This window comes from Borostomias antarcticus (assembly GCF_949987555.1).
Source record: "Borostomias antarcticus genome assembly, chromosome: 17".
NCBI lineage: Eukaryota > Metazoa > Chordata > Actinopteri > Stomiiformes > Stomiidae > Borostomias > Borostomias antarcticus.
In genome coordinates this window covers 12,438,532-12,460,619 of record NC_140250.1, presented here as the reverse complement: position 1 = coordinate 12,460,619, position 22,088 = coordinate 12,438,532, and the positions used below count along the sequence as shown (strand labels likewise).

The 22,088-nt window shown below is 45.0% G+C and overlaps 1 protein-coding gene across 1 annotated transcript in view; it reads left to right on the top strand.

Moving 5' to 3' along the window:
• Nucleotides 1–22,088, top strand: part of hpse2 (heparanase 2) — a gene marked incomplete at both ends in the record, with an annotated part of 168,878 nt that overhangs the window by 52,915 nt on the left and 93,875 nt on the right. The window lies entirely within an intron of this gene.

Sequence of the window (22,088 nt, the reverse complement as noted above, 5' to 3'; positions counted from 1 at the left end):
CTGCAAAGTTTCATCCGTTTTCATCGATGTTTAGGCCGCCAAAAAGGCATTTGTTTGGGGAGAAGAACAAGAATAACTAGTGCTGCGAGCAGCAGTGAGCGGGCCCTCGCACCCCACGCGGGTCGGGGTGTGGCGCCGTTAAAGGGTGTGCTATTTCGGTGTCCAGTACTGACAGAAACGTCCAGTCACCAGTAGGTGGCGCTCTAAGCGTGACTCAATACCGACGCATAGATGTGTTCAGGACGGTACCTTGATGAAGCGTGAGAAATGTTGTGTAAATCGGACAAAGTATGTAGGAGCTTTGAGGACTTCCTGTAAGCAGTAGGTGGTGCTGTAGGTATGACGCAATACTGACCTACAGATGTGTTCAAGATGCGACCTTCATCAAGCATGAGCAATTTGGAGTAAATCGGATAATGTATGTAGGAGTTATGAGTACTTCCTGTTTCACCAGTAGGTGGCGCTGTAAGTGTAACTCAATACCGACGCATAGATGTGTTCAGAAGGTGACCTTCATGAAGCGTCAGCAATTTGGTGCAAATCGGATGATGTATGCAGGAGTTATGAGGACTTCCTGTTTCACCAATAGGTGGCGCTATAAGTATGACGCAATACTGACACATAGATGTGTTCAGGACAGAACCGTCATGAAGCGTGAGATATATCGGACAAATCGGATAATGTATGGAGGAGTTATGAGGACTTCCTGTTTTACCAATAGGTGGCGCTATAAGTATGACGCAATACTGACACATAGATGTGTTCAGGACAGAACCTTCATGAAGCGTGAGATATATTGGACGAATTGGATAATGTATGGAGGAGTAATGAGGACTTCCTGTTTCACCAATAGGTGGCGCTATAAGTATGATGCAATACTGACACATAGATGTGTTCAGGACAGAACCGTCATGAAGCGTGAGATATATCGGACAAATTGGATAATGTATGGAGGAGTTATGAGGACTTCGTGTTTTATGGCGAAATATCAAACTTTGGCGGTGTGCAGTACTGAGAGAAACTTCCTGTCACCAGTAGGTGGCGCTCTAGGCGTGACTCAATACCGAAGCATAGATGTGTTCAGGACGGTACCTTGATGAAGCGTGAGAAATGTTGAGTAAATCGGATAACATATGTAGGAGTTATGAGGACTTCCTGTTTCACCAGTAGGTGGCGCTGTGAGTGTGACTCAATACCGACACATAGATGGGTTCAGAAGGCCACCTTCATGAAGCGTCAGCAATTTGGTGCAAATCGGATGATGTATGCAGGAGTTATGAGGACTTCCTGTTTCACCAATAGGTGGCGCTATACCTATGACGCAATACTGACACATAGATGTGTTCAGGACAGAACCGTCATGAAGCGTGAGATATATCGGACAAATCGGATAATGTATGGAGGAGTTATGAGGACATCGTGTTTTATGGCGAAATGTCAAACTTTGGCGGGGCGCCACGGCAAGGGTGTTTGGTGAAAACTCAATTTTTTTGATAACTTTTGATCACAAAGGCCTTAAGATGAAGCTGACCCGATATGAAGTTGATCGGATGAAATCTGTAGGAGGAGTTCGTTGAAGTACGAGGCATGGAAATGGTAAAAACAAGGAAAAATGGCACATTAAAAGCAAAATGGCGGACTTCCTGTTGCATGTTGGGTATAGCTCCAAGAGACATTTTAGTGTGGCTCGATAAAATACATATGGCCACCGAATTTCGTTCGCCTACATCAAACTGAAAGGTGGGGCTCGCCATTTTAAACTTTCCAGGGGGCGCTCTTGAGCCGTTTTGCCACGCCCATTTCCGTCACCCATGAATTATCAAATTTTTCACCGGGACTGACGTATCTGCAAAGTTTCATCCGTTTTCATAGATGTTCAGGCCGCCTAAAAGGCATTTGTTTGGAGTAAAGAAGAATAATAATAATAATAATAATCCTTCGAGTTTCAATAGGGCCTCGCACCGCCAGTGCTCGGGCCCTAACTAGTGCTGCGAGCAGCAGTGAGCGGGCCCTCGCACCCCACGCGTGTCGGGGTGCTGCCCCGTTAAAGGCTGTGCTATTTCGGTGTGCAGTACTGAGAGAAACTTCCTGTCACCAGTAGGTGGCGCTCTAGGCGTGACTCAATACCGAAGCATAGATGTGTTCAGGACGGTACCTTGATGAAGCGTGAGAAATGTTGAGTAAATCGGATAGCGTATGTAGGAGTTATGAGGACTTCCTGTTTCACCAGTAGGTGGCGCTGTAAGTGTGACTCAATACCGACACATAGATGGGTTCAGAAGGCCACCTTCATGAAGCGTCAGCAATTTGGTGCAAATCGGATGATGTATGCAGGAGTTATGAGGACTTCCTGTTTCACCAATAGGTGGCGCTATACGTATGACGCAATACTGACACATAGATGTGTTCAGGACAGAACCGTCATGAAGCGTGAGCTATATCGGACAAATTGGATAATGTATGGAGGAGTTATGAGGACTTCCTGTTTCACCAATAGGTGGCGCTATAAGTATGACGCAATACTGAAACATAGATGTGTTCAGGACAGAACCGTCATGAAGCGTGAGATATATCGGACAAATTGGATAATGTATGGAGGAGTTATGAGGACTTCCTGTTTCACCAATAGGTGGCGCTATAAGTATGACGCAATACTGACACATAGATGTGTTCAGGACAGAACCGTCATGAAGCGTGAGATATATCGGACAAATTGGATAATGTATGGAGGAGTTATGAGGACTTCCTGTTTCACCAATAGGTGGCGCTATAAGTATGACGCAATACTGACACATAGATGTGTTCAGGACAGAACCGTCATGAAGCGTGAGATATATCGGACAAATTGGATAATGTATGGAGGAGTTATGAGGACTTCCTGTTTCACCAATAGGTGGCGCTATAAGTATGACGCAATACGGACACATAGATCTGTTCAGGACCGAACCGTCATGAAGCGTGAGATATATCGGACAAATTGGATAATGTATGGAGGAGTTATGAGGACTTCCTGTTACACCAATAGGTGGCGCTATAAGTATGACGCAATACTGACACATAGATGTGTTCAGGACAGAACCCTCATGAAGCGTGAGATATATCGGACAAATCGGATAATGTATGTAGGAGTTATGAGGACTTCCTGTTTCACCAATAGGTGGTGCTATAAGTATGATGCAATACTGACACATAGATGTGTTCAGGACAGAACCGTCATGAAGCGTGAGATATATCGGACGAATTGGATAATGTATGGAGGAGTTATGAGGACTTCCTGTTTCACCAATAGGTGGCGCTATAAGTATGATGCAATACTGAAACATAGATGTGTTCAGGACAGAACCGTCATGAAGCTTGAGATATATGGGACAAATTGGATAATGTATGTAGGAGTTATGAGGACTTCCTGTTTCACCAATAGGTGGCGCTATAAGTATGACGCAATACTGACACATAGATGTGTTCAGGACAGAACCTTCATGAAGCGTGAGATATATCGGACGAATTGGATAATGTATGTAGGAGTTATGAGGACTTCCTGTTTCACTAATAGGTGGCGCTATAAGTATGACGCAATACTGACACATAGATGTGTTCAGGACAGAACCTTCATGAAGCGTGAGATATATCGGACGAATTAGATAATGTATGGAGGAGTTATGAGGACTTCCTGTTTCACCAATAGGTGGCGCTATAAGTATGACGCAATACTGACACATAGATGTGTTCAGGACAGAACCTTCATGAAGCGTGAGATATATCGGACGAATTGGATAATGTATGTAGGAGTTATGAGGACTTCCTGTTTCACCAATAGGTGGCGCTATAAGTATGATGCAATACTGAAACATAGATGTGTACAGGACAGAACCCTCATGAAGCGTGAGATATATCGGACGAATTGGATAATGTATGTAGGAGTTATGAGGACTTCCTGTTTCACCAATAGGTGGCGCTATAAGTATGATGCAATACTGACACATAGATGTGTTCAGGACAGAACCGTCATGAAGCGTGAGATATATCGGACGAATCGGATAATGTATGGAGGAGTTATGAGGACTTCCTGTTTCACCAATAGGTGGCGCTATAAGTATGACGCAATACTGACACATAGTTGTGTTCAGGACAGAACCTTCATGAAGCGTGAGATATATCGGACGAATTGGATAATGTATGTAGGAGTTATGAGGACTTCCTGTTTCACCAATAGGTGGCGCAATAAGTATGACGCAATACTGACACATAGATGTGTTCAGGACAGAACTGACATGAAGCGTGAGATATATCGGACAAATCCGATAATGTATGGAGGAGTTATGAGGACATCGTGTTTTATGGCGAAATATCAAATTTTGGCGGGGCGCCACGGCAAGGGTGTTTGGTGAAAACTAAATTTTTTTGATAACTTTTGATCACAAAGGTCTTAAGATGAAGCTGACCCGATATGAAGTTGATAGGATGAAATCTGTAGGAGGAGTTCGTCGAAGTACGAGGCATGGAAATGGTCAAAACAAGGACAAAATGGCACATTAAGAGCAAAATGGCGGACTTCCTGTTGCATGTTGGGTATAGCTCCAAGAGACATTTAAGTGTGGCTCGATGAAATACATATGCCCTCCGAATTTCGTTCGCCTACATCAAACTGAAAGGTGGGGCTCGCCATTTTAAATTTTCCAGGGGGCGCTCTTGAGCAGTTTTGCCACGCCTATTTCCGGCACCCATGAATTATCAAAATTTTCACCGGGACTGACGTATCTGCAAAGTTTCATCCGTTTTCATCGATGTTTAGGCCGCCAAAAAGGCATTTGTTTCGGAAGAAGAATAATAATAATAACTAGTGCTGCGAGCAGCAGTGAGCGGGCCCTCGCACCCCACGCGGGTCGGGGTGTGGCGCCGTTAGTGGGTGTGCTATTTCGGTGTCCAGTACTGACAGAAACTTCCTGTCACCAGTAGGTGGCGCTCTAAGCGTGACTCAATACCGAGGCATAGATGTGTTCAGGACAGTACCTTGATGAAGCGTGAGAAATGTTGTGTAAATCGGACAAAGTATGTAGGAGTTATGAGGACTTCCTGTAAGCAGTAGGTGGCGCTGTAGGTATGACGCAATACTGACCTACAGATGTGTTCAAGATGCGACCTTCATCAAGCATGAGCAATTTGGAGTAAATCGGATAATGTATGTAGGAGTTATGAGTACTTCCTGTTTCACCAGTAGGTGGCGCTGTAAGTGTAACTCAATACCGATGCATAGATGTGTTCAGAAGGTGACCTTCATGAAGCGTCAGCAATTTGGTGCAAATCGGATGATGTATGCAGGAGTTATGAGGACTTCCTGTTTCACCAATAGGTGGCGCTATAAGTATGACGCAATACTGACACATAGATGTGTTCAGGACAGAACCGTCATGAAGCGTGAGATATATCGGACAAATTGGATAATGTATGGAGGAGTTATGAGGACTTCCTGTTTCACCAATAGGTGGCGCTATAAGTATGACGCAATACTGACACATAGATGTGTTCAGGACAGAACCGTCATGAAGCGTGAGATATATCGGACAAATTGGATAATGTATGGAGGAGTTATGAGGACTTCCTGTTTCACCAATAGGTGTCACTATAAGTATGACGCAATACTGACACATAGATGTGTTCAGGACAGAACCGTCATGAAGCGTGAGATATATCGGACAAATTGGATAATGTATGGAGGAGTTATGAGGACTTCCTGTTTCACCAATAGGTGGCGCTATAAGTATGACGCAATACTGACACATAGATGTGTTCAGGACAGAACCGTCATGAAGCGTGAGATATATCGGACAAATTGGATAATGTATGGAGGAGTTATGAGGACTTCCTGATTCACCAATAGGTGGCGCTATAAGTATGACGCAATACTGACACATAGATGTGTTCAGGACAGAACCGTCATGAAGCGTGAGATATATCGGACAAATTGGATAATGTATGGAGGAGTTATGAGGACTTCCTGTTTCACCAATAGGTGTCGCTATAAGTATGACGCAATACTGACACATAGATGTGTTCAGGACAGAACCGTCATGAAGCGTGAGATATATCGGACAAATTGGATAATGTATGGAGGAGTTATGAGGACTTCCTGTTTCACCAATAGGTGGCACTATAAGTATGACGCAATACTGACACATAGATGTGTTCAGGACAGAACCGTCATGAAGCGTGAGATATATCGGACAAATTGGATAATGTATGGAGGAGTTATGAGGACTTCCTGTTTCACCAATAGGTGGCGCTATAAGTATGACGCAATACTGACACATAGATGTGTTCAGGACAGAACCGTCATGAAGCGTGAGATATATCGGACAAATTGGATAATGTATGGAGGAGTTATGAGGACTTCGTGTTTTATGGCGAAATGTCAAACTTTGGCGGGGCGCCACGGCAAGGGTGTTTGGTGAAAACTCAATTTTTTTGATAACTTTTGATCACAAAGGTCTTAAGATGAAGCTGACCCGATATGAAGTTGATCGGATGAAATCTGTAGGAGGAGTTCGTCGAAGTACGAGGCATGGAAATGGTCAAAACAAGGACAAAATGGCACATTAAAAGCAAAATGGCGGACTTCCTGTTGCATGTTGGGTATAGCTCCAAGAGACATTTAAGTGTGGCTCGATGAAATACATATGCCCACCGAATTTCGTTCGCCTACATCAAACTGAAAGGTGGGGCTCGCCATTTTAGATTTTCCAGGGGGCGCTCTTGAGCCGTTTTGCCACGCCCATTTCCGTCACCCATGAATTATCAAATTTTTCACCGGGACTGACGTATCTGCAAAGTTTCATCCGTTTTCATCGATGTTCAGGCCGCCTAAAAGGCATTTGTTTGGAGTAAAGAAGGAGAAGGAGAAGAATAATAATAATAACTAGTGCTGCGAGCAGCAGTGAGCGGGCCCTCGCACCCCACGCGTGTCGGGGTGCGGCGCCGTTAAAGGGTGTGCTATTTCGGTGTCCTGTGCTGAGAGAAACTTCCTGTCACCAGTAGGTGGCGCTCTAGGCGTGACTCAATACCGAAGCATAGATGTGTTCAGGACAGAACCGTCATGAAGCGTGAGATATATCGGACAAATTGGATAATGTATGGAGGAGTTATGAGGACTTCCTGTTTCACCAATAGGTGGCGCTATAAGTATGACGCAATACTGACACATAGATGTGTTCAGGACAGAACCGTCATGAAGCGTGAGATATATCGGACAAATTGGATAATGTATGGAGGAGTTATGAGGACTTCCTGTTTCACCAATAGGTGGCGCTATAAGTATGACGCAATACTGACACATAGATGTGTTCAGGACAGAACCGTCATGAAGCGTGAGATATATCGGACAAATTGGATAATGTATGGAGGAGTTATGAGGACTTCCTGTTTCACCAATAGGTGGCGCTATAAGTATGACGCAATACTGACACATAGATGTGTTCAGGACAGAACCGTCATGAAGCGTGAGATATATCGGACAAATTGGATAATGTATGGAGGAGTTATGAGGACTTCCTGTTTCACCAATAGGTGGCGCTATAAGTATGACGCAATACTGACACATAGATGTGTTCAGGACAGAACCGTCATGAAGCGTGAGACATATCGGACAAATCGGATAATGTATGGAGGAGTTATGAGGACGTACTGTTTCACCAATAGGTGGCGCTATAAGTATGACGCAATACTGACACATAGATGTGTTCAGGACAGAACCGTCATGAAGCGTGACATATATCGGACAAATTGAATAATGTATGGAGGAGTTATGAGGACTTCGTGTTTTATGGCGAAATGTCAAACTTTGGCGGGGCACCACGGCAAGGGTGTTTGGTGAAAACTCAATTTTTTTGATAACTTTTGATCACAAAGGTCTTAAGATGAAGCTGACCCGATATGAAGTTGATCGGATGAAATCTGTAGGAGGAGTTCGTCGAAGTACGAGGCATGGAAATGGTCAAAACAAGGACAAAATGGCACATTAAGAGCAAAATGGCGGACTTCCTGTTGCATGTTGGGTATAGCTCCAAGAGACATTTAAGTGTGGCTCGATGAAATACATATGCCCTCCGAATTTCGTTCGCCTACATCAAACTGAAAGGTGGGGCTCGCCATTTGAAACTTTCCAGGGGGCGCTCTTGAGCCGTTTTGCCACGCCCATTTCCGTCACCCATGAATTATCAAATTTTTCACCGGGACTGACGTATCTGCAAAGTTTCATCCGTTTTCATCGATGTTCAGGCCGCCTAAAAGGCATTTGTTTGGAGTAAAGGAGAAGAAGGAGAAGGAGAAGAAGGAGAATAATAATCCTTCGAGTTTCAATAGGGCCTCGCACCGCCAGTGCTCGGGCCCTAATAATCCTTCGAGTTTCAATAGGGCCTCGCACCGCCAGTGCTCGGGCCCTAATAATCCTTCGAAATACAATAGGGCCTCGCACCGCCAGTGCTCGGGCCCTAATAATAATCCTTCGAAATACAATAGGGCCTCGCACCGCCAGTGCTCGGGCCCTAAATATAGCTGCAAGCAGCGATGTGGGGGCCAAGCGGGACGCACGACCAGCGCATCAAAGACAACAAGCAAAACATGTCAAAAGCCAGACATGGTTGAACAGGATTCGATCTCTGTACCTGCTGCTTGAAAGGCCGACACGCTAACCACTGTGCTACGCAGGATGTTGCGAAAGTGAGCCACCCTAGTCCACAAGGCATGTGAGCCTTCCCTAACCCCGTGAGTCTGAGTCCTGAGCACTTAATTAATATCACCTGGCAGGGTTGCTTCCTCTCGGTAGAGTGAGAGGGGGGGGTGTCGTTGTTTAAATTGGTACACAGCGAAAAGTATACATAGCATAGCTCAACTATTTACTTCTTCAGAATCCAGACAATCACGCGAACATTTCCATGTATAAAATGTCCTTCGGTCTTCAGAAGTGTAGGAGAGGTGAAGAGTTAGAAACAGTTAGAGATTCTAGAGCGAAGAGAGATTTTCTAGAGCGTGGCTCCATTGATTTCAATGGAGGGGGGGGAGTCATTATTCGAACTGTCCCAGAGTGAAAAATATACATCGAAGAGCTTAGCTTTTTTGATTTTATGAATCCCAAGAGTCGTGTGAACGTTTTGATATATAAAATGTGTATGAGCTGTGAGAATTAGAAGAGGGATGGCAGTTTAGAAAATGTGTGACTTTTTCCAAAAACCTCTGAAACTGGTGAAATTGTGCAGAGGACAAAAAGTGTTCCTTTCATTCTGCAATCAAACAAATGAAGTAATAATGAAACCATGGGGTGTTTTGAACTCGGCATGAGCCAGGGAATCCATTGCTACCATCATTTTGAAGATTGGACATACAGTTCAAAAGTTACTGGCATAAACGCAACTCCAACTTTGACACGCTGGTGGCGCTAGAGTGCACGAGATGTCAACGTAAGGCTTGGTGACAGATGTCATGGGTGTGTCCCGGATGAGTGTGCCAAATGTGGTTTTGATAGATTAAAACATTACAGAGATATGACCCCAGTTCCTGTTTTGCAGCTTTTCGGCCAATTTTGATTGGCTGTCACGAGGGAACGCAATGGACAATCAAAAATCCCTGTAAGACTTTTGTGGACATCGGTCTATAGATTGTGCATACTGCGTGTGGTGCAGATTGGTGAAAAAACCTAGGAGGAGATACATTTTGAGTGTTTTACACTAAATCCAATATGGCGGGAAATCCAATATGGTGGAAAATGATGTCATAGGGTGCGTTGAACTTGGCTTGAGCGAAGGAATCCAACGCTGCCTCGTTTTTGAAAATCAGGCTTACAGGTCAAAAGTTGCATGCACAAATGCACCTCCAACTTTGACAGGTTGGTGGCGCTAGAGCGTTCAAGCTGTGGACATGGGTCTTGGTGAGAAGACTTTGGGGACTGTCATGAATGAGTGTGCCAATTTTCCCAACTTTTTACCATACGGTTCTATGGGCTGCCATAGACTCCAATGGCAGAAGAATAAATAATAATAAATAATAAGAAAAGGTACAAGAACAATGGGTGCCAGCGCTTAGCGCTTCGCTGCTTGGCCCCCAATAATCCTTCGAGTTTCAATAGGGCCTCGCACCGCCAGTGCTCGGGCCCTAACTAGTGCTGCGAGCAGCAGTGAGCGGGCCCTCGCACCCCACGCGTGTCGGGGTGCGGCGCCGTTAAAGGGTGTGCTATTTCGGTGTCCTGTGCTGAGAGAAACTTCCTGTCACCAGTAGGTGGCGCTCTAGGCGTGACTCAATACCGAAGCATAGATGTGTTCAGGACGGTACCTTGATAAAGCGTGAGACATGTTGAGTAAATCGGATAACGTATGTAGGAGTTATGAGGACTTCCTGTTTCACCAGCAGGTGCCGCTGTAGGTATGACGCAATACTGACTTACAGAAGTGTTCAAGATGTGACCTTCATCAAGCATGAGCAATTTGGAGTAAATCGGATAACATATGTAGGAGTTATGAGTACTTCCTGTTTCACCAGTAGGTGGCGCTGTAAGTGTGACTCAATACCGACGCATAGATGTGTTCAGAAGGTGACCTTCACGAAGCGTCAGCAATTTGGTGCAAATCGGATGATGTATGCAGGAGTTATGAGGACTCCCTGTTTCACCAATAGGTGGCGCTTTAAGTATGACACAATACGGACACATAGATCTGTTCAGGACCGAACCGTCATGAAGCGTGAGATATATCGGACAAATTGGATAATGTATGGAGGAGTTATGAGGACTTCCTATTTCACCAATAGGTGGCGCTATAAGTATGACGCAATACTGACACATAGATGTGTTCAGGACAGAACCGTCATGAAGCGTGAGATATATCGGACAAATCCGATAATGTATGGAGGAGTTATGGGGACTTCCTGTTTCACCAATAGGTGGCGCTATACGTATGACGCAATACTGACACATAGATGTGTTCAGGACAGAACCGTCATGAAGCGTGAGCTATATCGGACAAATTGGATAATGTATGGAGGAGTTATGAGGACTTCCTGTTTCACCAATAGGTGGCGCTATAAGTATGACGCAATACTGACACATAGATGTGTTCAGGACAGAACCGTCATGAAGCGTGAGATATATCGGACAAATCGGATAATGTATGGAGAAGTTATGAGGACATCGTGTTTTATGGCGAAATGTCAAACTTTGGCGGGGCGCCACGGCAAGGGTGTTTGGTGAAAACTCAATTTTCTTGATAACTTTTGATCACAAAGGGCTTAAGATGAAGCTGACCGAGTATGAAGTTGATCGGATGAAATCTGTAGGAGGAGTTCGTTGAAATACGAGGCATGGAAATGGTCAAAACAAGGACAAAATGGCACATTAAAAGCAAAATGGCGGCCTTCCTGTTGCATGTTGGGTACAGCTCTAAGAGACATTTTAGTGTGGCTCGATGAAATACATATGCCCTCCGAATTTCGTTCGCCTACATCAAACTGAAAGGTGGGGCTCGCCATTTGAAACTTTCCAGGGGGCGCTCTTGAGCCGTTTTGCCACGCCCATTTCCGTCACCCATGAATTATCAAATTTTTCACCGGGACTGACGTATCTGCAAAGTTTCATCCGTTTTCATCGATGTTTAGGCCGCCAAAAAGGCATTTGTTTTGGAAGAAGAAGGAGGAGAATAATCCTTCGAAATACAATAGGGCCTCGCACCGCCAGTGTGCTCGGGCCCTAATAATAATCCTTCGAAATTCAATAGGGCCTCGCACCGCCAGTGCTCGGGCCCTAAATATCAAAAATCTGAATGGACCCCTGAAACAGCTAAACATGAACATTTTAAAGTTTGAATGAAGTTTCTAGCACAAAGTATGAAGAACTAGTTGAGGTTCAAAAAAGTGGGGAGAACTGTAATAAAGAAAGAAATAGTGGGAATATCACAAGTTGGGCTAGCTTCTACAAGCTAGCCCACCTAATAATAATAATAATAATAATAAGATTTCTTCATTTCAGATTGTTCAGATTGTTTCATTGTGAAACAATCTCAAAGTGCTGAAATAATCTGCTAGACGACACCAACAGGTGTTAAAGCTTGTGCAGGTCCAAGAGAACAGAACACAAACGCACGCGCACACACACACACACACACACACACATACTGTACTGTATCTCGGAAGAAGGAGTCGGGCTGGGAATATTTCAGTCTCTGCTTTACTTAAGGCCAAGGAGAGATTGCTCTTTTCTAAAGCTGTTTGGAAGTCACATCATGCCAGACATTTAAGTTATGTACTTGATACGTTGGTAACTTAATATGCAAAAGTACAGATATGTTTGGAGTGACAATAAGTCCCTCCATTACATTACAAGTCGTAATGTTATAGTTGAAGGTTCATTTCAAACGATATGATGAACATGTCTATCTAGGCAGCCGCTCCAATCGCAGCAGAACTGAGACTTCCACATGAATCACCTGTTAATGTCTCTTCTGGAATGACTGGGGCCCATGACAGTTCTACCATAGACACGCTGGCCAGCCCATCCAAACTCAGCATGAGCTCCAGAACACAAGACTAATGTTATGATGGCCTGAGTCTTTAGAAGGTATTTTCTCAAGGTGAATGTTTGGAAAAAGCCCCCCTCCCTCTCTCTGCTTGCCCCCCAAAAAACATCTGGTAGAAACATGGATCACCAACGCATAGGAGACGATTCCCAGATTTGTCATATAAACGGTTACCATGGAAACCCAGACAGGATTGCTGAGTGTCGTGACCCGGGATTGGCCGATACTGTTCACCCCTGTAGTGTCTGGCCTATCATCTGACATGTCTGATGCACAGTGGGGTGCAGCAGCTTGTTTTGTGTGCAATGCCAGAGTTTATCTTTACCTTGGCGAGTCGGAGCCATCTTTTTATTAGGGTAAAGCAATTTTCCCCAAAACATATTTTTTACATGCAATGTAACCTGCTCACACGTGTCTACATGTGCACCATTGAACCAAAAGTCTAAGAGTTCTGAACTACCTCCAGTACATCTGGAGATGTTCCCAGTTCTGCTCTTATACTTTGTGGAGAGACCAGAGAGGTGAGAAGATTGTTGAACTCGACAGCTCCACAGGCAGCGATCCTCATGTAAGAACACATACTTAAAACATCCCAGCCCTCACGACCCCTGACCCTGCTCTGGTAATTTGCTTCAATTCAGGGCCAAGCTGAACTTAGCCGAGCCTAATAATGGCTGCCGATATTTGTTTTGAATGGATGGATGATTAGGATGATTGTGGGGATTATTACCGGGGAGTGTAAGCGTCTGGGATGAGGGACTGTTTGCTTTGGTGTCCTGTTCTGGATCTGCTACCCGAAACCCTCATCCATCATTCTCCGACCCCAGATTCCCATACTGGATCCCAGATTTGGGAATGCCAACAGGGATATGCATATTTGAAATGTCCCAACAATTAATGCAGTGTTTGCTTTCGTGAATAAAGATACGCATCTCACTCCAATTTACTCATGAGGACAATATGGTCTTTTCAAAGTCTTATTGACCCTTCATGTCTGATTTAATGCTTGCAGATGCCAAGTTTTTTTCAATTCCCTTGTCTGTCTGGTTGACGTTGGTCTCTGTAGTAGGAGAAAGCATATTTTTATAACAATGCGTAACATTCTATTACAAGTCCAACACAATTACACAAAACCTGATCTGGGAGCTATTGATCCTCTTTAGGGAAATGCACGCTGGAACTGTGTTTCTGTTCAATGGTTTTCATCTGGATGTTTGTTTCTGCTTGTGTTGGGTTTTGCTGGTTTAATTTGGTGTTTTCAGCTGGCTCGCTCATTAGAAAGCTCTTATGCACCATTTCTAGTATGCACCATGAGCCTTTGATGGCTGTGATGTCAGAGCCTTTGGGGATGATCCCTACCTTTGTTTCCACCTCAGCTTTCCTCAGGGAATCCAGTTTCTCGGCAATTACAGAGCAAACATGCGCCATTAACAGCACTACCTGGAGGTGTGAGGGAAGATGGTTGACCTGATAGCTGTTTGAAGCTTTACAAGGAGGATCTTTGAAGGTGACTGCATGACTAATTGCTGTCAGTAAAAATGTCAGGTGTGCTCATCACACTGGCAAGAGTAGTATAATATAAACCCATATTCCTTTTCCATTCAGTGGTTTACAAGGTCCAAAATACATCAATACTTGCAGTTCTAGTGCAGGTCTACTATACTGTACCTGTAGTTCTACTGCTCATATGTACAGTTCTAGTGCTCCTCACTTAAAGCTGTGATCTGCTGTTGTCGCACCTGGTCGGCTGATTGTAGTAGTGCAACAACAGATGTGCTTGAATGACAACGCTGAATCTGACTAGCTTTGTTAGTAAAATGAGCTAATGGAGCTAACTCTGAGCTAGCGAGTTCCACATTACAATATGTTCTCTTTGGCCCGCACATATACACGTTTCCTTGAGCCAGTGTTGTTGGTTGTACTCTGGCTCATGTGTAAGCCCCTACCAAAAGCGATTGATGTTATGCAGCCTACTCCAGTGTCTTTGACCTCATCAAATGCCTACCTCCCAGGACTGTGTATACACCAGAGAAAACACACACACGCACACATACACACACACACATACACACTAGGCAGTGTTTTGTTCTGAGGCTGTCAGCCAGGCTCACATGGACACTCACTGATTTGTGTACACTAACCAATATGGATATACACACAGAGGAATGTGTTCTGAGATGTTAACATGCCACTCAACTTGCCTGCTGTCTCTCTTCTTTTTTTCTTTCTTTCTTTCTTTCTTTCTTTCTTTCTTTCTTTCTTTCTTTCTTTCTTTCTTTCTTTCTTTCTTTCTTTCTCTCTATCTCTCTCTCTTTTGCTCTCTCTCTCTCTCTCCCGCTTGCTGTCTCTTTCTCTTTCTTCTTTCTCTTTCCCGTCTTTGCAGACAGGAAGGGGCCACACTCACAATCTCAAGTCACGTAAAATTCAGGAATTGAGACACTCCCCCCCCCCCCCCCCCCCACACACACACACACAGGTTTGCCTGTGTTGGCGTAGACCAACTAAATTGAAAACAGGTGCCCACATAGCTTGCATTCTTTCAAAATACAAAAGTGGTTTGACCTGAGTGGTCGAGCTGGAGTGGAGCCAGCCCATATAAAGTCCGTCCATGTGTGTATGTGTATGTGTATGTGTGTGTGTTTTTGTGTTTGTTTGTTTGTGTGTGTGTGTGTGTGTGTGTGTGTGTGTGTGTGTGTGTGTGTGTGTGTGTGTGTGTGGCTGGGCCTGACATGTCACTACACAGTTAGCAGACTGCCACAGACCCAGACTGTGACCAATATTGGAACCATATTAGACTGGTCCCCAAGATGGAGAGATTCAGACTCAAGTGAGATTCACTCTCAGATCCAGTAGGACCCAGCTCTGGGAAGCAAGAATGGATGGTCGACGTATGGTTTGTCTTGAGATCTGTTTTCAGTTAGGGAAGATAATGTAATATATACAAATATTGCATAAAAGTTGAAATGTCGATCCTAGATAAAGGTCTTCTTTTGATGTCAGTTTTGTGTTCTCACACAGGGGGGTCACATCTGTATTGTGTCACAACATCAGCTGTGGCTCACGCCCGTGACCACAGCTCACCCATTGGTTATCCATGGTCATCACCTGTGTTTGGTCTTCAATCTTGCCGTCAGGCATTTTGACCGACAGCAGAATGCCGGTGGCGTCCGAGTGACACACGTAGTCAGACGCGTCTGACCATCAAACTGACCTTTAGGCTTCACTGATGTGCAGATTGCACTGGTGTTTGTGGTGAATACAGACGGTAATCTGCAGCATACTACTGTGGCTAGACTAGACAGATTGCTGCAATGACAAGCGGGAAAGAGCCACTGGGCCTGTGGGATCTGAGAGGTGTTGGGATACATGGCAGCGCAGAGTGAGATCTTCCACCAATAATGGTAAATTATATTGAATTCATAAAAGAGAACCAGGCCAGGTCCACCTGGCTTATGTGCGTGGCTGGCTTGTTTCTGCTCAGGACTGGTAGGACGGAAGCTAGTCATGCCACTGAAATAGCTGTGAATTGAAATGACATGAAATAATGTCTGATAAATTAAGATAGGTTTTACCTGTGTAAGACTGTGAGAGATCTATGATGTAACCTGTCTTGGTTTCTGGACACGATTCTACTTCGGTGGTGTGCAACTGTGAGTTACATTGTGCACTGTGTCCTGATTGTTGTGTGTGTATGTGTGTTTGGTGGGGGGGTGGGGGGGTGGTCAGGGTCTATGAGTCCTTTCTCAGCAATCATGCAGTGCAATAGTTGGCCGAATGTTCTACCGAATAGTTTTACCCACATGTTCCTTTTCTTCGAAATCACAGAGGAAACATATACAACTGTGTCTGCTGAGACGTATTGCCAGGGTATTTCATCTCTGGGATTTGAAATCAATAGCACACATTCAAGGCCATTGTTTTGTTCCCTAGCTCTTGTTTTGAGATAATGTTCATTTCAATTTCCCCCATATGTAAGTTCAGAATGGCTTGAAATTCACTCTGCCAGCCATGACCAGCTCATATCAACATACACAAGACACGCGCATGCACACACACACACACACACACACACACACACGCAACGCACACACACACACTGACAATACACACAGTGCAGCTTGCCAATAATGGTAAATCATATTGAATTCATAAAAGAGAACCAGGCCAGGTCCACCTGGCTTATGTGCGTGGCTGGCTGGTTTCTGTTCAGGACTGGTAGGACGGAAGCTAGTCATGCCACTGAAATAGCTGTGAATTGAAATGACATGAAATATTGTCTGATAAATTAAGATGCGTGCGTGCGTTCGTGCATGTGTGTGTGTGTGTGTGTGTGGGTTGTATCTCTGCACCTGGTGTGAAGTTTCTGTAACTCTGTTGAGAGCCAGAGAGGCAGAGCAGGAGTACAGTATGCACTTAGTCTGACAGGCCTGGGACCTGGGGAAGCAGTGTGACAGAGCAGGGAGAGAGAGGGAGAGAGAGAGAGGACCAGGACAGAGCTGAATGTACTGTACCTGAATGAGTTCTGGAGTATGAATGTGTTGTATTCCCTGCATATCTGCTACTAATTGGTGCTATTAGGCTGTTTTGGAGAAGGTGCTAAGCACACACATACACACGCACACACACACGCACACACACACACACACACACACACACACACACACACACACACACACTGAGCTGGCTGGGGATGGTGCAAGCCTTGTTCACTACACACACAGCTACAGTAACAGCTGCTCCTTCACCACTGGACACCAACGTGTACCGTGAGAACAACAATACACACAAGATGCGTAGCACACAAAGGATGGGGTCATGACACCTTAGAGTTTCAGTGCTCTGTTTCATCACTGCTAGGTACTGTAGCACCACATGCTTATGAATAGACACACAGATTGGTAGAGAGCTCCAAACCATTGAAATATAATTATATGTGTGTGTGTGGGTGGGGAGGGGGGGGGGCTCACTTAAAATGTTATCAGTAAAGAAGGAGCTGGCTTGTCTGGGTGGGAGGTGGAATACAAGACTCTTTTCCGACATGCTAAAGTGTGTGTGTGTGTGTGTGTGTGTGTGTGTGTGTGTGTGTGTGTGTGTGTGTGTGTGTGTGTGTGTGTGTGTGTGTGTTAATGCAGAGCTGTAGAAATGAGGCGTAGCGCTGATTAATGTTACAGACCTCTCTCTGCTTCACAGTCCTGCTCTTTTCTATCAGATAGACCTTTTGACATTATCCAGACCTGCTCTTTCCATTACTCTGGCCTGCACCATCTCTGGGGTAGCTGCTGTGTGTGTGTGTGTGTGTGTGTGTGTGTGTGTGTGTGTGTGTGTGTGTGTGTGTGTGTGTGTGTCTGTGTCTGTGTGTCTGTGTGTGTGTGTGTGCGTGTGCGTGCGTGCGTGTGTGTGGGTGCGTTTGAACTTTCCATTTTTAGACACATTACTTTGGTTGCTTTGAGTTGACTGTTAACAATATACTGTAGCATCTAGGGTGTAACGATACACTAATCTCACGATACGATACACGATATTGGGTTGACGATAACAATACGATACGATACACTAAGGGCAGGTGTGAAGCGTTGCAGTAGCGCTGCTGTTCACACCAATAGTGCATTTCTCCACATTTCTACTCCACTACACTTTGTGAATTTAGAGCTTAACTGTTGTAATATCATGGATAGGCCTAGAGACAAAAGACGTGTTTGTTACCAACGTTGTGTAGCCAGCGTTCACTGATATACAATAAACATATCACAATATTGTTTTCACCTTGACGATACGTATTGTGACGTTTCTGTATCGCGATATATTGTGGCACGATATATTGTTACACCCCTATATCTCTGTCACCTGAAAACCTTATAGCCCCAAAATCCTAACTTTTCAGGATATTGGAAAGAACATTCCAAGTTAAAGTATATAAAGGAGTTATCATTCATTTTGGTCATGCAAATCATCAAAGGCTATCACCAAAGGCTACTGGCAATAGTCAAATGCAGTTGGCACTAGAAATGCACAGACCTCCGCCCATGAATGAGTTTTGTGGCTCTGTGCGTGTGCGTTTGAATTCCCACCATCAAGTCCAAAAAATGAATGGAGGTGAATGGTCGGCCGTGTTTGGGTGGCTTGTGGACCTGCCCCGTGATTTGGATCGGCTCCAAAATTTTATGTCTTCTAAGTTGGCCCATGTTACAACCCTCCACCGAGTTCCATGAAAATTGGTTTGGTAGTTTTTGCATAATCCTGCTAAAGGATGAACCAACCAACACACGCCACCGAAGACCTGACCTCTCACCCTGGGGCCTCATTTATCAAAGAGCGTGTAAATTCAGGTGTAAAAGAGGGCGTACGACGAAAACGCGGAAAATGCACAATGTAGCGTACGACGAGAATATTTACACGCTTTTCGGATCTATCAAAAAAGTCGTATGCCCTTTTCTGCACGAGAAATCCGAGACGGGCGGGGAAGAGAGCGTACGCGCACGCGCCCCGTGTTCCGCCCTCTCCACGCCCAAATCCAACCATATATGGTCAAAACTATGACGGCACAACGGGGATACCCCGGAAGGAACCGACATAATATAGCGTGGAGCATAGGGACAGATAAATACGTTTATGGAAAAACGCGGAAAGAAGAGAAACCTTTCGGAGACGGAGGTGCATGTGCTTGTTGGTGAGGTCCACGCGAGGAAAGAAAATCATCTTCGGAAGGTAAGCTATTTGTACGAGCCTACATTTGTCTGATTGCTCCTAGTTTAGGTAGCCTACTGTATGTTCGTGCATCCTGTATGTGGCGTAGGCTACACGGACATGCTGTATTATGTGTGAGGAAAGCAAACATTCCACACATTCTGTGGTAGGCTATGAATGATTTAGGACCAAAAACAGGGAACGATAACACAGATGACCACTTCATAATGTTAGACCACATGAAACATTTTCCCCTCTGGGAAATTTAGACTCTCATCTAAATCACCCGGGAAATCACACTTAAGCATTTATTTGGCTGCCAACAGAAAAACATATCAATTGAATATGGCTACACAATAAAATGTTTAATGCATAATCAAGTTAACAGACAAACTCAAAGAAAATGACTGAAATTGTTTCTCCAGACTCTGACGTGGGGTGGGACTCAGAGGAGGGGGAGTCTGCAGTGGTCCTTGACCTGACGGTCGTGCCCCCGCCGGTTGCAGCCTCTACATCCAGTGCACCAGCCTCCACCTCCAGTGCCATCTCCAGCGCCTCCGTCTCCACCGCCCACGCCTCCACCTCCGGCTGCCAGCGTCCCTGCCTCAAGGTTCCCTGAGGGCTGGGCTTCCTATCAGACGCTGTGCTGGAGGCTCATGACCCTAGAGGCCCAGAGGGAAATGGCAGAAGGGATTGGGGCAGTTGTGGGGCAGTTGTGCAGCAGTTGGTGGAGGTCACCACACTACACCACCAGAGCCAACAGGACATCCTCACTGCACTTCATTCCCTCACACATGCTGTCACGGACCTCACACTGTCACTCACTACCACACTCACGGACCTCACACAGTCACTCACTACCACACTCAAGGACCTCACACAGTCACTCACTACCACACTCACGGACCTCACACATTCACTCACAAACGCACTCACACACCTCACACAGTCACCCACCAACAGACAATAAAATGGTAGAAATGTGAACCTTACTTGTTTGTGTCTTCATAGCTGGCGCATGACCTCAGTGTGGGCCCTTTGGCCCCGCTGGTAAACCTCATGACGGGGAGGGGGCTGAGGGCTTGGGTCCTCATTTTGTGGTGGGGTCTTGACTGGTTCTCATTCTTATCAGCTTTGAATATACATCTTGGCAAACATAACAGAATGATGTACAAGGAGGGGACAGATACCTAGTGAAATTACTATTGGTTGCTAGTAAAAAGACAATAATGAGGGCTTGGTATAAGGTGGAACCCCCAACCAAGGAGCAGTGGTGGGTGTTGTGGAGGAGATTTATGAGATTTATTTATGCATTGAGGATGCAGGAAGGAAAGTTTGAAGGGAGATGGGAAAAATTGATGGATTATAGAAGGAAGTGTGATGATACCACTAGTATTAAAATTGTCATATTTGAGTAAGAAAAAAAAGCTGCATGGATGGAAGTACCCATAAGCTGTTATTGTAAGTTTTTATGTTTTATGGTATTGTCGTTGTATGGATGGAAAATGCTAATAAAGATTAAAGTAAAAAAGACAAAGAATATGTATCTTGGCTATGCACACACCAAGCCAGCCGTCACGCGCAGCGCCTGCCTCCAGTCTAGCCCTACCCTGCTGTGCGCCAGGATGAATGAGTCATGCGTGGAGCCAGGCCACCGTGCCACTACACTTGTGATGAGCATGTCGGCGTCACATATGATTTGGGTATTTATAGTGTGCACATTTTAGCGATTCACATAGACGTATTCATTCACTGATGGTGCCCTTATGTGGGTGCAGTCGCCATCGCCGTCACCTCTTTGGAGTTCTATCTCGGCCAGTAGGCCGAGTAGCGCCGGATTCATTTAGGCTCGCATTACGCACAGGAGGACTGTCATTTATATGCTTACCAAACAGCAAACAGGTCCACATGATCACATATTAATGACAATCTAATTTGTCAATGATTTGCGTTTGATGGAGTGCCTGCATTAAGTGTGTGACATATAGCGCGGAAGGGTTTGGGACAGCGCATAGGTACAGTTTGGGGAACAAATCCATATCGAACCATGAATGAGCCGGTTAGAGGACACGTCTAATCTTGCATTGCGATATATGTTTGTGCTGAATTGGCCTAGTAGCCTACATGATTGTGCGTTCATGAACTGTCGCTCTTATTCTCTCCGTCAAACATAGTAATTCACCGACGCACCACCTGCGTCGCCAGTTCCCCCTGTGTTCAAGAAGGGCGTAGAACACCGTGTAAATCGGTACGCCAACTGGAGAGGTGTCCTACAAAAGCGCGGAGAAAGGCGACTAAATTTTCGCCCTTACGGCTTGATAAATCGCAATGTGGGGGGGGCAAATGGCGTACGCCTGAACTCGCGAAAAAGACCGTGTAAAAGAAGGCGTACCTCAATGATAAATGAGGCCCCTGGGCTGTTGTTGGGGTGGAGGTAATAATAGTCAAACTCTTTTGAAATTGCTTGCGCAACGTACTGAAGTCATTGGAGGTGCATCCAGTGAAGGGGTGGAATAATTGAATGAAGTGACTCAGGTGTGTCTTTCTCGAGCCAGTCACGTGTGCCGTAGACGAGCGCAAATTCTCAATAGCTGACCACGTGTGCGCATGTGCAGTCAAAAGTCATTTTTAGCTGCTGGTTGCAGGGTTTAGGTGTGATGGGGATCCATGAGAACATATTAGGCTACACGGGATGAGATCAATATCCTTGAGTACATTACATTACATTACATTACAGTCATTTAGCAGACGCTTTTATCCAAAGCGACTAACAATAATTGCATTTAACGTAGGAAGAGCCAATGTACTACTACTTGCCAGAACTCACAAGTGCATCTTCTTTCTAAAACAAAC